This window comes from Lathyrus oleraceus, chromosome 4 (assembly GCF_024323335.1).
Source record: "Lathyrus oleraceus cultivar Zhongwan6 chromosome 4, CAAS_Psat_ZW6_1.0, whole genome shotgun sequence".
NCBI classification, from domain to species: Eukaryota; Viridiplantae; Streptophyta; class Magnoliopsida; order Fabales; family Fabaceae; genus Lathyrus; species Lathyrus oleraceus.
The window spans coordinates 69,030,125-69,044,036 of record NC_066582.1 but is presented as its reverse complement, the minus strand read 5'-3'; positions in this window follow the sequence as shown (position 1 = coordinate 69,044,036).

The following is a 13,912-nucleotide window of genomic DNA, read 5'->3' as shown; positions in this document are numbered from 1 at the left end:
GTAAGTAAGAGACATAAGTTTAAATTTTTATTTGTTTTTGTTATTCTTGTTGGTCCGTGTCTAAAATTAATCAAGTTTTTTCATAAATTTAAGGTACGAATGAGGCACAGCTGTATCCCGGTGAATTTGAGCAGCATCAATGAAAAGTTAACCACAACTCAACGTGCCCACATTGAATGCACCCCATTCAAATGGGCGATGAATATTTCTAACAACTTCTCAATCTCAGATGGTTTATTATGGGAGTTAGTAAGTAGATGGGACGTACGTATTAGGGGATTTAGGGTTAGGGATATGATAGTTCCCCTTACTCCGATCGATGTTTCTTTTGCTCTTGGATTGTCTATTGTTGGTAAGTCTCTAGTAGTAGAAGAAGATCAACAATGTCAAACATTAGATCTATTTAAAGGGGCTGACGTAACCATTTGCAATATTCGTAAACAACTTTGTTGCCACAAGAAAAAAATAGTTAATTTTGTTAGACTTTACATATTACTTGCATTTGCGGAGTTTTACTTTCCCAAAATAGGGAATAAGGTATTTACGTGATTTATTAAGCAATTGGATGATTTGGATTTACTTGATACCCATAGTTGGGGACCTGCTGTTTATAACTTTGTGGTTTCTGGTTTATGTGAGTCTTTAGTTGTGTTGAAGGAGGGAAAAAACAAGGCACAAAGACATTTAAACAGGTGTGCTGCCATATTGCAGGTAAATAGATTATATAACTTTATAGTTCCATATTGTGTTTTGAAACTTTGAAAATTTGAAATTTACAACTTCTAATATTTGTTATAGATTTGGTGATTCAACCACTTATCTTTGGGGAAAACACCTGTTGTTTCTAGGCTTTCTTTTCCACGTGTATTGAATTGACCAATTATAAGTCTGCAGAAGAAAAATATTGAAAAAGCATTTGATTATCAGTGCTGCTCTGTTTGAACAAGGACAACAGTTTGTAGATGTTACTGATTATCGTAGATTGGTGGCTGAGAATAAAGATTTCAAAGAGAGGATAACATTTCTTGAGTATGAAGTGAGGATGATGAAAGAGGCGAGATTTAACACTCCGTTTGAGGACAAGGTTATTCAAGATGATCGACATCTTATGAACTTTCTGAAGATGAAATAGGAACTTTTGCTGGAGATGTTGGACATAATACTCCATTTAATGATGATGCCAATGTTGCGGAAAATCAATCAAAGTCTAAATCTAACATGGCTACAAGAATGAGGAAGAAACCAAGGAACTATGGAAAAAGAACTAGAATGAATTTGTAAATCATTAGTGTTGTAGTGTAGAATTTGATAAATATGTATTGCAGAATTTGGCCCAATTAGGATGTGTTGTAGTGCAGAATTTGGCACAATGTTGACAACTTCTGGTTATGTTTTGTTTATGTGCACAATGTCTTGATTATGTTATAGTTCATTTTATGGTTAATGTGTTGAGTATGTTATAGTTCATTATGTTGTTAATGTGTTGAATGTGTTATAGTGAATATTGTTCCATCAATGTATTAACCAAGTATGATTTAACGGTTTCCCTTGTTTTGAAGTCTGGAACTGCATTAACCAAAGTTAAACTTCCATTAACCAACTTCATGAAATGTATTAACCAAGTCTAGGACTGCATTAACCAAAATTAAACTTCCATTAACCAATTTCATGAAATGTATTAACCAAGGATGAGACTGCAATTTCCTTTGTTTTAAAGTCTGGGACTGCATTAACCAAAGTTAAACTTCCATTAACCAACTTCATGAAATGTATTAACCAAGTCTGAGACTGCAAGTTCCCTTGTTTTGAAGTCTGGTACTACATTAACCAAAGTTAACATTTCACTAACCAACTTCATGCAACGTATTAACCAAGTCTGGGACTGCAATTTCCCTTGTTTTGAAGTTTGGGACTGCATTAACCAAAGTTGAACTTCCATTAACCAACTTCATGAAATGTATTAACCAAGTCTGGGACTGCAATTTCCCTTGTTTTGAAGTCTGGTACTACATTAACCGAAGTTAAACTTATATTAACCAACTTCATGCAATATATTAACCAAGTCTGGGACTATAACTTCCATTGTTTCGAAGTCTGGTACTGCATTAACCGATGTTAAACTTCTATTAACCAACGTCATGGAATGTATTAACCAACTTCATGTTTTTTTTATGTTTGGATACGAAGTAACTGCATTAATAAAATATTTTATATATTATATACACCAACAAAGTTTAGTATAATTTGGATTATAACAAAAGTCAATTTACAATACTACAACATTTACAATTTGGATTATGACAAAAGTCAATTTACAATCTTGCAACATTCAACCAGAATATTCCACCCAAATAACCTGCACCACCAAATATAACTATTGTTAGTGCATGTAATGTTTTGAACAAGATTAAAAGAAATGTTTGAACATCATACCACCATGTCAAATTTATCAAAATAGTATAGATATGTGACAGTCTCCCCAAAAATACACATGCCACTAGTCAATAACCAAAAATTTCCAAAATCATCATAAATTTGTACAAAATTGAGATTAACCTGTCAAGGGTGTTTTACATGTTGTCAAAAGATCCATGAATGACATATAATTTCCAACTTGTACAATAACATACAAAAATATAAAATATGATGTACCTAAAATCAAATACATAATAAATTGGTAGTTTAATGAGTACACTTAATTTATCCTCAACAACTACATATATTTTCCGCAACTCGTACATATGAATTCCTCAAATTTAAAACAAAACAAATTCCTCAAATGGTACATGTGAATTCAAATATTATTTAGTACAATCTTATAATATACACAAACCACAATACTCGAATCTAAACAATGTCCTCCACTAACAACCTCAATAGATGATTCTACACAAATATCACTTCCTAACTGATTTTCCACCATTCCAATATTGCACTCCTACACATTTAAGAAAAAAATGTTATATATATATATATATATATATATATATATATATATATATATATATATATATATATATATATATATATATATATATATATATATATATATTATATATATATATATATATATATATATATATATATATATATATATATATATATATATATACATATATATATATATATACATATATATATATATATATACATATATATATATATATATATATATATATATATACATATATATATATATATATACATATATATATATATATATATATATATATATATATATATATATATATATATATAGTAAGCTCAATGTTATCACTTTTTTTTGTTCGCTTCCTTGACCTCTTAGCAATCGTTTCAATGACAAATGTTTTTCTTTTAGATGAGAACGACCTTTGCGCTTGACATGTTTTGGAATACGAATTCTATTACTATTGATTGGATTAAAATCATCATTGAGGTTTTCTTCAATAAGTGCACTATCCTTTGTGGACATATTAGAGCTAAACAAATGTGATGTTTCATGGAGGTCTTCTGTAGTCTCTTCTGACTCAGCAGCGACTTCAACAACCTCATAAAAATGCTTTCATAATTTGTCAAACCTATCCATTTGTGGCTTCAACTTGTTACACAATAACTAGTCTTGATATATGAATGCTTCCTTTTAATGTTTTTCTTCTATCTCGTTAAAACATACTTCTCTGGAAGACTTATAATTCTCTCCTGACTACACACGGATAACACATGGCGACATACAATACCTCTAAACTCAAATAATGAGAATTCACATTTGAAATCATGGTTTTCCTTATTAAGCACAACTTTTAAGACTCTCTCTTTGCGTATGTCTCCAACTAATATCTCCTCCAACGCATGATACGTAGCAAAGCAACCTTCCATGCTACTTAATGAGGCAGAACAATTCATTTTAGATCTGAACTCCACTTGAATTTCCTTGAATTTGGCATTAGTAAACTCACTTTGGAATTGCTTCTCAATGGACGAGTTTGACCCACATAGAATTGTTGTATCCATCGAATTAAAATCAGCTTCAAATTCCTTTTCTGCCCGACTTCTAAGAGCATTATCATATTGTTTCACAAACTGATTTAGACTTGTTGTAGAATTGATATATCCATCAAAGAAAGCATGTATGCTCTCACTACGTTGTGTAGTTGTTAGCTCATATTTTTGACGCCCATCCTAAGTTACCAAAATTAGAAAATATGCACAACTGGTTTCGACCAAGAAGTAATATTCGACCAGCTGGAGGTGAATCGGCTTGGCTAGTTGGATAAAGATCAAGCTCATATGAAATTTCAAAGCGGTTCTTTAGAGAAGCGGTTAAAAATGGTTTTCGATCAAAGACTCAAAATTTAAATAAAAGAGGGAATTTCACCTTCGTTAGAAACCGCAAGAGCACACGTGGAGCAGGATGAACGAATGCGTGCATGCAGGGCACCACGTGTATCGACGTGATTGAAGGACCATCAAAGCGGTTATTTCGATCCAGTATAAATATAGGGTCTTAGTGTTAGAAAAGTGTGTGCCAAATTGTGTACAAAATCTGCAAATTTACTAAGTATTCGTGTGAAAAAGAATTGTAAAATGCAGAATGTACGTTGTCTACACCATTGTTATTTATTTCAAAGCAATATAAATTTGTCTTTACTTTCTTTCCAGAAACATACTTCCTTGCTTCTTCCTTTCAAACACTTTATTTTTACTTTGTCATTTGCAATTTTAAAATCCTTTCGTTCCTTTCCTTACATTTATCGTTTACTTTACAGTCTCTAGATTCCGGTACTTGCAAACTTTACTTTACCATTTTAAATCCTTTATAATACCTGTCGTTTACTTCATTTTTCTTTACTAGTTCTAAACACCGATTTAAGATATTTTTCATTCAAGTCCCCTTTGTCCTTAGTTTTCTTTCATGAAATGGTCCAAATGTTAACTCAGACCTTGACCACTGTGCTAAATCCTATGATCCAGAATACGACTCATTCGAATCAATAGATGACAACACAAGTGGCTCGAATGTCTGAGTTTCTTGGTATACCTTAGCACCAGCGTCCCCTTCCTAGGGATTGGGTAAGAGAGAATCAAGAGCCCACGTTTGAGGAAGACCTTACCATTAACCAGATCCTACAAAACCAAGGGGGGGTAGTAGTACCCCCTAGGATTGAACCATATGTACCCAGAGAACCAAGGGTGTTAATGGTAAATAGGAATCAAAATATTGATGATATCATACGTCAAGTTCGACATGATAATGTGGCAGCAGATAATAACCTAACAACTATAGTCGAAAGAATTATGGTTTGAAATGGGGTAAATTTTGGCCTTAGAAGACCAAATTATACGTCGCCTTTAGCAGAGTATATCTTACAAGCGGAAGCACCCCTAAGGACTAAAATCCCCAAATTCACCAAGTTTGCTGGGGATACTATTGAGTTTACTGTTGAACACGTGGCGAGATATTTAATCGAGGCTGGAGATATGTCAAATAACGAGAGCCTTCAGATGAATTTTTTTCCAAGTTCTCTTACAAAGAATGCTTTCACATGGTTCACAACTTTGCCCTAAAATTCAATCCACTCATGGAACCAACTAGAAAGAATGTTCCATGAACAGTTTTACATGGGGCAAACGAAGATAAGTTTGAAAGAGTTGGCTAGTGTCAGACAAAAATTCACTGAGCCAATCGATGACTATCTGAACAGATTTTGACTACTCAAAGCCAGGTGTTTTACACAAGTACCAGAGCATGAACTGGTCGAAATGGCCGCTGGGGGTCTTGGCTATTCGATTAGAAATAAATTGGATACTCAATACCTAAGGGATATGGCCCAGCTGGCTGACATAGTTCGACAGGTAGAACGTTTAAAAGAAGAAAAGGCTAGGACGAACAAAGATAAAAGGGTAGCCTATGTCGATTTCAGGAAAGATGACGAAGGTTCATGTCATGAAGTTCCAGACTTCGAAGACAATGAGACCGACCTTGCTGAATTGACACAGGGGCCACCATATGCGTGCAATGTTTTAGCGCCTTCGAACGGAAAAAACCCTGCCGAACCTGAAAAGAATGACAGGTTTCCTAAGAAAACATATACATTCGACGTTACAAAATGTGACAAATTTTTTGACTTACTAGTCAAAGATGGTCAGATGATAATACCTCCGGGTGCTAAAGTACCCTCTTTAGAACAAAGAAAGAAACAGGGGTTTTGTAAATACCATAGTTTTTGGGGTCATAAAACGTCTCAATGTTTTCTTTTCAGGGATCTTGTGCAGAGTGCCATCCAGGAAGGAAGACTCAAGTTTGGTGACAAGACACGGACCCAGATGAAAATCGACTCCGATCCTTTATAGATAGCTGAGGCTCATTATACTGAGCCAGAGGAGGTGAACCTCATTGAAGTCGATGATGATTTCTGTATGAATGAAGTCACCGAAGATTTTGTCAATAGGCCTGTCATGTCTAGAGTTCATGAGTATTTCGAGCAAGCGCCTCTTGGCGATTTCGCCCAAAAGGATACAGAGGATGTCAACAAAGAAATTGTTGAAGTCTCAGATGTCGAGGGCGCTAGAAATTCAAAGTTAATGATGATCACTAAAGAAACCGGTGATAATTTTATTCAGATGGACAAGGCCACTGACGACCTTTAAAAACAGTTCCAAAGGTTGGATATTACTGAGGATATCCACATGGAAGTTAATATGGTGGAGTTATCTCGAGAAATCTCCATGGAGATCGATGATGAATGTCGACAAGAGGAGTATAACAAGGTCGCCTTCCCTCAGGAGGAAGAAACGCTGTCGGACTTCCTCCGAAGGCGTTAGAAAAAGAAATCGGAAGTTATGCTATGCCTCAGGTGCAGTGCTGTCTTCGACAAAAAGGCAGCTCAAAATCCGGAAGGAGTTAGGAGAGTGAATCACCAAGATGACCATAAAGCCATCCATAATAATCAAGCGGGTAAGCCAGAAAGGTCTTTCGATCCCAGGAGATATCCTGATCCTAGGCGCCTCATGGTGAAGCTGAGCGAAACCAAGCAAGCTGGGCGAAATTTCAAACCCATGACTTTTAAGCCAAGCATCGAAGGATCAAATGGAAAGTGGGTCAAGCAAACTGATGGCAGGAAATGCGGTCATGGAAAGTGGGTCAAGAAAACTGATGGCAGGAAACACGGTCATGGAAAGTGGCATAACTTCGAGGTCGAAAGAGGTTCGTCGCTGGCTTACCGCCAGGAATTTCGGTCCGGTAAAAGGACTTCACATGTGTCCGAAAACTATAAAGGAAAGAATCCTATGACGAGATCTCAGTGGAGAAGAGAACAAAGAAGGAGAAAATCTAAAAGAGAAGCTGGCGAGATGGACCATGCTGAATCAAGTATCAACGTGATGGTGAAGAAAAAGGATGGCCCAAACTTCACCAAAAGAGATCCCAAGATTTCAAGTAAGACGACCGGAGAAAATCAGGTGGATGCCGAAGATGAATTATTAACTGACAACTTCGACTCTAGTTTGGAGGATTCCTTAGACATTTTAGTTAGAGTAGTATCTATAATGCCCAGAGAATTCGATCGGATCACTGAAGTCGACGACAATGACAGTATCATCGAGAAGGAAATGGACGCTCACAAGCCGGTCTGTTACTATGTAATGAATAATGGTTGTGTCGAGGAGCAAAATGATTTTTTTGAAAGACCCAGTGAAGCCATGAAAAGCCACCTAAAGCCCCTCTTCATCATTGGAAAAGTCGAAAGCACCCCAGTTAATAAAATACTGGTAGATTGTGGAGCGACTTTGAATTTAATGCCCCATCGCATGTTAGCGAAAATTTGGAAAATATGATACTGATGCCAAACCTCATAATATGGTGTTAACCAATTATGAAGGTAAAGTAGGTTCCACCTTCGGGGCTATCCAAGGTGAATTGACTGTGGGGACAGTCACTAGGTCCACAATGTTCATGATTATGGAAACAAAGGCAAACTACAATCTGTTATTGGGAAGAGAATGGATCCATGGAGTTAGAGCCGTCCCATCTTCGATGCACCAAAGGATTATAACTTGGCACCCAGATGGCATCGTCGAAAATATAGAGGCGGATCGGGGGTACTTTAAAACCCCTATCAATCATGTTGACAAACGCCAATTTGACAAGCACTTATCCACTATAGCTCCTTGTTATTCGGCTGAGTTTGCGTTTACCCCTGGCGACAACGCCTATTGTTCCTTGTCACTACACCCTCACTACGGTTTTCGGTAGGACAGAGAGATAGTAGGCGAAGACAATTTCAGATATTTAGGAGTATCTGGAATCGACCCCACAGGATGGGGAAGTGAATTCAATGATGATGACTGAGGTTACAACTTTAAAGAGGATTTCGGCTTATATAGCCGAAAGCAAGCAACAATTGGCCTTAGAGGCCGAAGTAAAAAATATGGTTGTCGAAGCCAGTGAAGTTTCTCCAGCAATAGGTCCCGGGCAAGACTTTGACCCAAGGCCACCTGACGAAGGTCAAGAAGAAGAGCAAGATCAGAGGCTTGATGCGATCTATGACGAAGAGCCTTTAGGTTTCGAGAAAGATCCGCTAGCAGCAAACATTAAAATGCTGGCTTAGGATCCCCTCGAAGAAGTGGACTTGGGAGAAGGGGTACTAAGAAGACCAACTTACATCAGCACCAACCTTCATCCTAGACTCAAGATCGAAGTGGTCCAGTTACTGAAAGAGTTTAAAGACTGTTTTGCATGGGATTATGATGAAATGCCTGGTTTAAGCAGGGAGCTAGTCGAGTTGAAACTGCCGATCAAACCTGGAAAAAAGCCGGTGAAGCAGAATCCAAGGCGATTTGCTCCAGCAATACTGTCGAAGATCAAGGAGGAGGTTGAAAGGCTCATCCATTGTAATTTCATTCGCATGGCCAGGTATGTCGAATGGTTAGATAACATTGTGCCAGTTGTAATGAAGAATGGTACTTTAAGGGTTTGCATAGATTTTAGAGATTTGAATACTGCAACCCCAAAAGATGAATATTCGATGCCAGTGGCGGAAATGTTGGTCGATTATTCCGCAGGCTATGAATACCTAAGCATGCTTGACGGGTATTCTAGGTATAATCAAATATTCATTGCTGAAGAGGATGTCCCAAAAATGGCATTTCGTTGCCCCGGAGCCTTAGGCACCTACAAATGGGTAGTGATGCCTTTCGGTTTGAAAAATGTTGGGGCAACCTACCAAAGAGTGATGAATTCGATCTTCCATGATTTTATAGAAAATTTTATGCAAATCTATATAGACAATATTGTTGTGAAGTCTATTTCAGGGAAAAGTCATATAGGCCACCTTCGAATATCTTTCGAGAGAATGAGAAAATATGGTCTAAAAATGAACCCTCTAAAATGTGCTTTTTGTGTGCAGGCTGGGGATTTTCTAGGTTTTGTGGTCCATAAAAAAGGGATCAAAATAAACCAGAATAAGACCAAAGCCATCATGGAAGCAAAAGCGCCATCAATGAAGAAAGGTTTGTAGTCGCTGCTGGGCAAGATCAATTTCTTAAGGAGATTCATCTCCAACCTTAGTGGGAAGACGCAGGCATTTCCGCCTTTTCTTCGACTCGACAATGAAGTGTTCGAATGGGGGCAAGCTCAGCAAGAAACGTTCGATAAGATTAAAGCGTACTTGAGCCACCCACCAATATTAGTGCCACCTTGTAGAAATAAAAGTATGAGATTGTACATGTCTGCATCTGACAAAACCTTAGGGAGCATGTTAGGACAGGAGGATGATAATGGTGTCGAAAGAGCCATTTACTACCTCAGTAGGGTTTTAAACGATGCAGAAACTAGGTATAGCATGATTGAAAAATTATGTTTATGCTTATATTTCTCTTGTACAAAATTGAAGCATTATATCAAACTTGTTAACGTGTATGTTTCATCTCATTATGATATTATTAAACATATGTTATCCAAACCAATTTTGCATAGTCGAATTGGGAAATGGGCATTAGCATTAACCGAGTTTTCTTTAACATGCATGCCATTAAAAGCTGTGAAAGGACAAGTGGTAGCAGACTTCATAGTCGACCACTCCATTGACGCCAACGCATTGAACTACGTTGAATTAAGGCCGTGGAAGTTATACTTCAACAGATCTAGTCATAAAAATGGCACATGTGTCGGGATCGTAGTTATTTCTCCTAATAAAATTCCAACAAAATTCCAGTACAAAGTAGAAGGGACTTGTTCAAATAACGAGGCTGAATACAAATCCCTCATAGTAGGACTTGAAATGTTGTTGGAATTGGGGGCAACTCGAGTTGAGATAATGGGAGACTCGGAGTTAGTCATAAAACAAATCACGAAGGAATATAGATGTGTTAAGGAAAATTTGATCATGTATTTCATAATCGCCAGTCGATTGTTAAAAAAGTTCGAAATGGTTTATATTCGACATATACCATGAATAGAGAACATGATAGCTAACGATTTAGCTCAAATTGCATTCGGGTACATGTCATACCCCAAAATTTGCCCGTTGATATTACAAAGCATTTTCCAAGACCCTCTGACTTGTTCTGCAAGGCACTGATATCAAATGGACAAAAGCCCACTCACAACAGGCCCAATCCACAGGCGGCCCAAAATAACTGGCTCGCTAGGCGAGCAGCTCCTTCGCCTAGCGAACATTGCCTCATGCCACTCGCCCAGCGAAGAGTTGGACCCAGGAAAAAGCCCAAACCTAATTTGCTCGCTAGGCGAGCAATTCCTTCGCCTAGCGAAGCTTGCGAAAGTTTGAGATTTTTGGACCTCATTTTAAGCCCACTAGGTCACCCTTACCACTACTATAAATACCTGCTCTTCTGCCACGAAAGAGAGGACAGAGAGAGAGACGGACGAAGACGGACGGAAACACACATCCAGAAGGAGAAACACCGAAACCCTGCCGGTCCAAAGAGTTCAGAAGGCGGAAACCCTGAAGGCCGCTCACCCGCTCCGAAGCTACCGCCGCCCAACTCAATCCGGCTCGCCAACTCAAGGTTGCAACCCGATTTGTAAACAGGTTTGCATCACTGCTATCGCTTTAGTTTCTTAATTGGCATATGATATCCCTTTAGGGTCTTAAGCTACCTATGATTATCACTTTGTATTCTATTTTTGCATGTGGTACCGCTTTAGTGTCTTAATTTGCATGTGATATCGTTTTGTACTCTCACTTGGCATATGGTACCACTTCATGTTCTTAATTTGTGGAGGGTATTATAATTGAATTCATAAACATTTTGAAGTTTTGCATGAGAATTTAAAGGTGCTTGAATATTGTGAAACTGAACCATATAATTATGTGTTGGAGGCCATAAGCCATGCTGCAGGTTGAGGTCATAATGTTCTCAAATTTCAAACCCGTGGCCGCTCGCTAGCTCATCGCTAGGCGAGCCCGCCGCGAGCCTTCGCTGAGCCTTCGCTAGGCGAAGCAGAGGCGACCAGGCCAGGGGCTGCTTTGCCCTTTTGCTGCCCATTTCATGTTTACCTGATGATAATCCTGCATTATTTGGCTTAAATTCCTGGCTGTTATATTTATCTTATGGTGCAATTTCCAATTATATTTTATCTCGATGCTTTAATCCGTGTGTTCATGGTGTAAAGGCTAGCATGCTTCCGAAGAAATAGCCGGCTAGGTACTCCGCTTTATGCATGGGAAGCCTTCATGGAGAGGGATTCTAAATTATTTCACTTGAATGTGAAGATTCATATTGATTGCCTAATTAATTTTAATGTAGTGATCCTTAATGTGTTGATTTTAATGTATCGATTTAATGCGGTATCACCATAATTACCTAATGAACTTAAAACATGGACTTTAAATAAATGATATCGGACCTCTCTTTATTACCCCACGATTACGTAATACGGTCATGTCCCGCGAATATGGGGATATCCTTAGCAAAGACCCTTCGGTTAAATCATCATAGTCCCTCAGATGTTGCCTTCGGAAATACGACTTTGTCCCTCGATGACCCTTCGGTGTAGCCTACGGTTAAATGATGATAGTCCCTTCGAATGCTAAGGTATCCTCACAACTGTTGCCTTCAATGACCCATCGATGACCCTACGATGACCCTTCTACATCCCAAGGATAAAACTACTTACTTCTCAATAGTAAGGACAATTTTACCCTCATAAGGATAGGAAATGCCCGGAAAGACCTCGGACAGGTATAACCTTAATTGCTCATTCATAACAAAAAATACTTTTCACACCTCACACCTTTCAAATATCTTTTGGAAAATCATCATTTAGCATACATCCGTACTAGGATCATTGCCGAGTTATATTTTTCTAAACTACTTTCAAAAACTATACGAGATAACCACTTTGTATACATTCATGCAAGAATCATTACAAAAGTTAAATTCTCATTTTCAAAACATTTTTCACACCTTTCTCAACCACCTTTTTCAAACTAGAAAACATAAATGATTGAGCAATTAAGAGCCCATGGATAACCATGGATACAAAGGGTGCTAATACCTTCCCTTTGTATAAAGTACCTCCCGAACCTAAGAATTTAAAATTAAGGTCTTTCCTGTTCTTTTCCACCTTTCCTTATAGGATAAAAGAAAAGTCAGTGGCGACTCTTGCTAACCGCGACATTGCGATTACAAATCCAATAAAGTCCAGTTCACCGTATGACAGAACTGGCGACTCTGCTGGGGACTACAATGAGAGGTCCATCTTAAAAAAAAAAAAACAAAAAAAAAAATCATTTATGTTTTCTTTAAGGGATTGTTCCTTTTTCTTTAAGGGATTGTTTGAGTGAAAGATCCTACACCCGGATCTAGTGTACCTTAGGTAAGTAGCAATAGATCATCGCGACTATCCGGCGTATACTGGAATGGTTAAAATGATGGCTACGGTTAATGTGATACTTTGGTTGTCCTGATGTTCCTCACGTTACTTGAGGAAAAATTTGGCTTCCGCGTGGTGTCATTGAAGCATTAACCAGACCTTTAGAACCCTAATTGACTCATCTTAGCCATTAGAAAGTAGTGAGATAACTGGCTTCGGTTCCGACTGAGGTTGGTTGATACTCGATACTACACTCTTTGAGACTGGACTTTAGGGAAGCTTCGGTCGACCACTGGGTGTTGCACTGAAGTGGACTTAAGGAAAGGTCGATGATTTGAGATCCTTCTAGAACCCGGTTACTATTCTAGGACAGGTTGAACCAACCAAACTTCAATGGGGAGGGTATTCACCTATGGAACTCATGCAAGCTTTAAAACCTAGGAATAATTGTTGTGTGACATGCTTGCGCTTGCATAACATCATAACATAATAACATCATGGCATCATACTAACCATTTCAAGGACTTAGGAATTTAGCTTTGCTCTGTTGAACAGGTTATGGCTTCCAGGAAGACTATCCGGATCAATCTTGTAGCAATCTCTCCTCAACTCAAGGATTTGGTGTCAGAACTCCCCGATCATGCTCAGTTCAACAAGAAACATGGTCATCTCCTCAATTTGGTTACCACTGGTTTCAAAGAAGATATGATGAGAGTCCTATTCCAGTTCTTCGATCCTAAGCATCATTGCTTCACTTTCCCAGATTATCAGTTGGTACCCACACTAGAAGAATTCTCCAAGCTGCTTGAGATACCTATCCTTGATCAAATACCTTTCAGTGGTCTGGAAAAGATTCCGAAGTCTGAAGAAGTTGCCGCAGCTTTACATATGACAAAGTCTGACATTGAGACTAATTGGGTAACAAGAAGTGGAGTTAAGGGTTTACTCGCAAAATTTCTGGTAGGTAAGGCCCGAGAATTCCTGAAAGTTATGAAGGTCCATGCTTTTGAAGATGTTCTAGCATTGCTAATCTATGGTTTGGTGCTATTCCCTAATCCGGACCAATTCATAGATGTGAATGCTATTAAGATATTC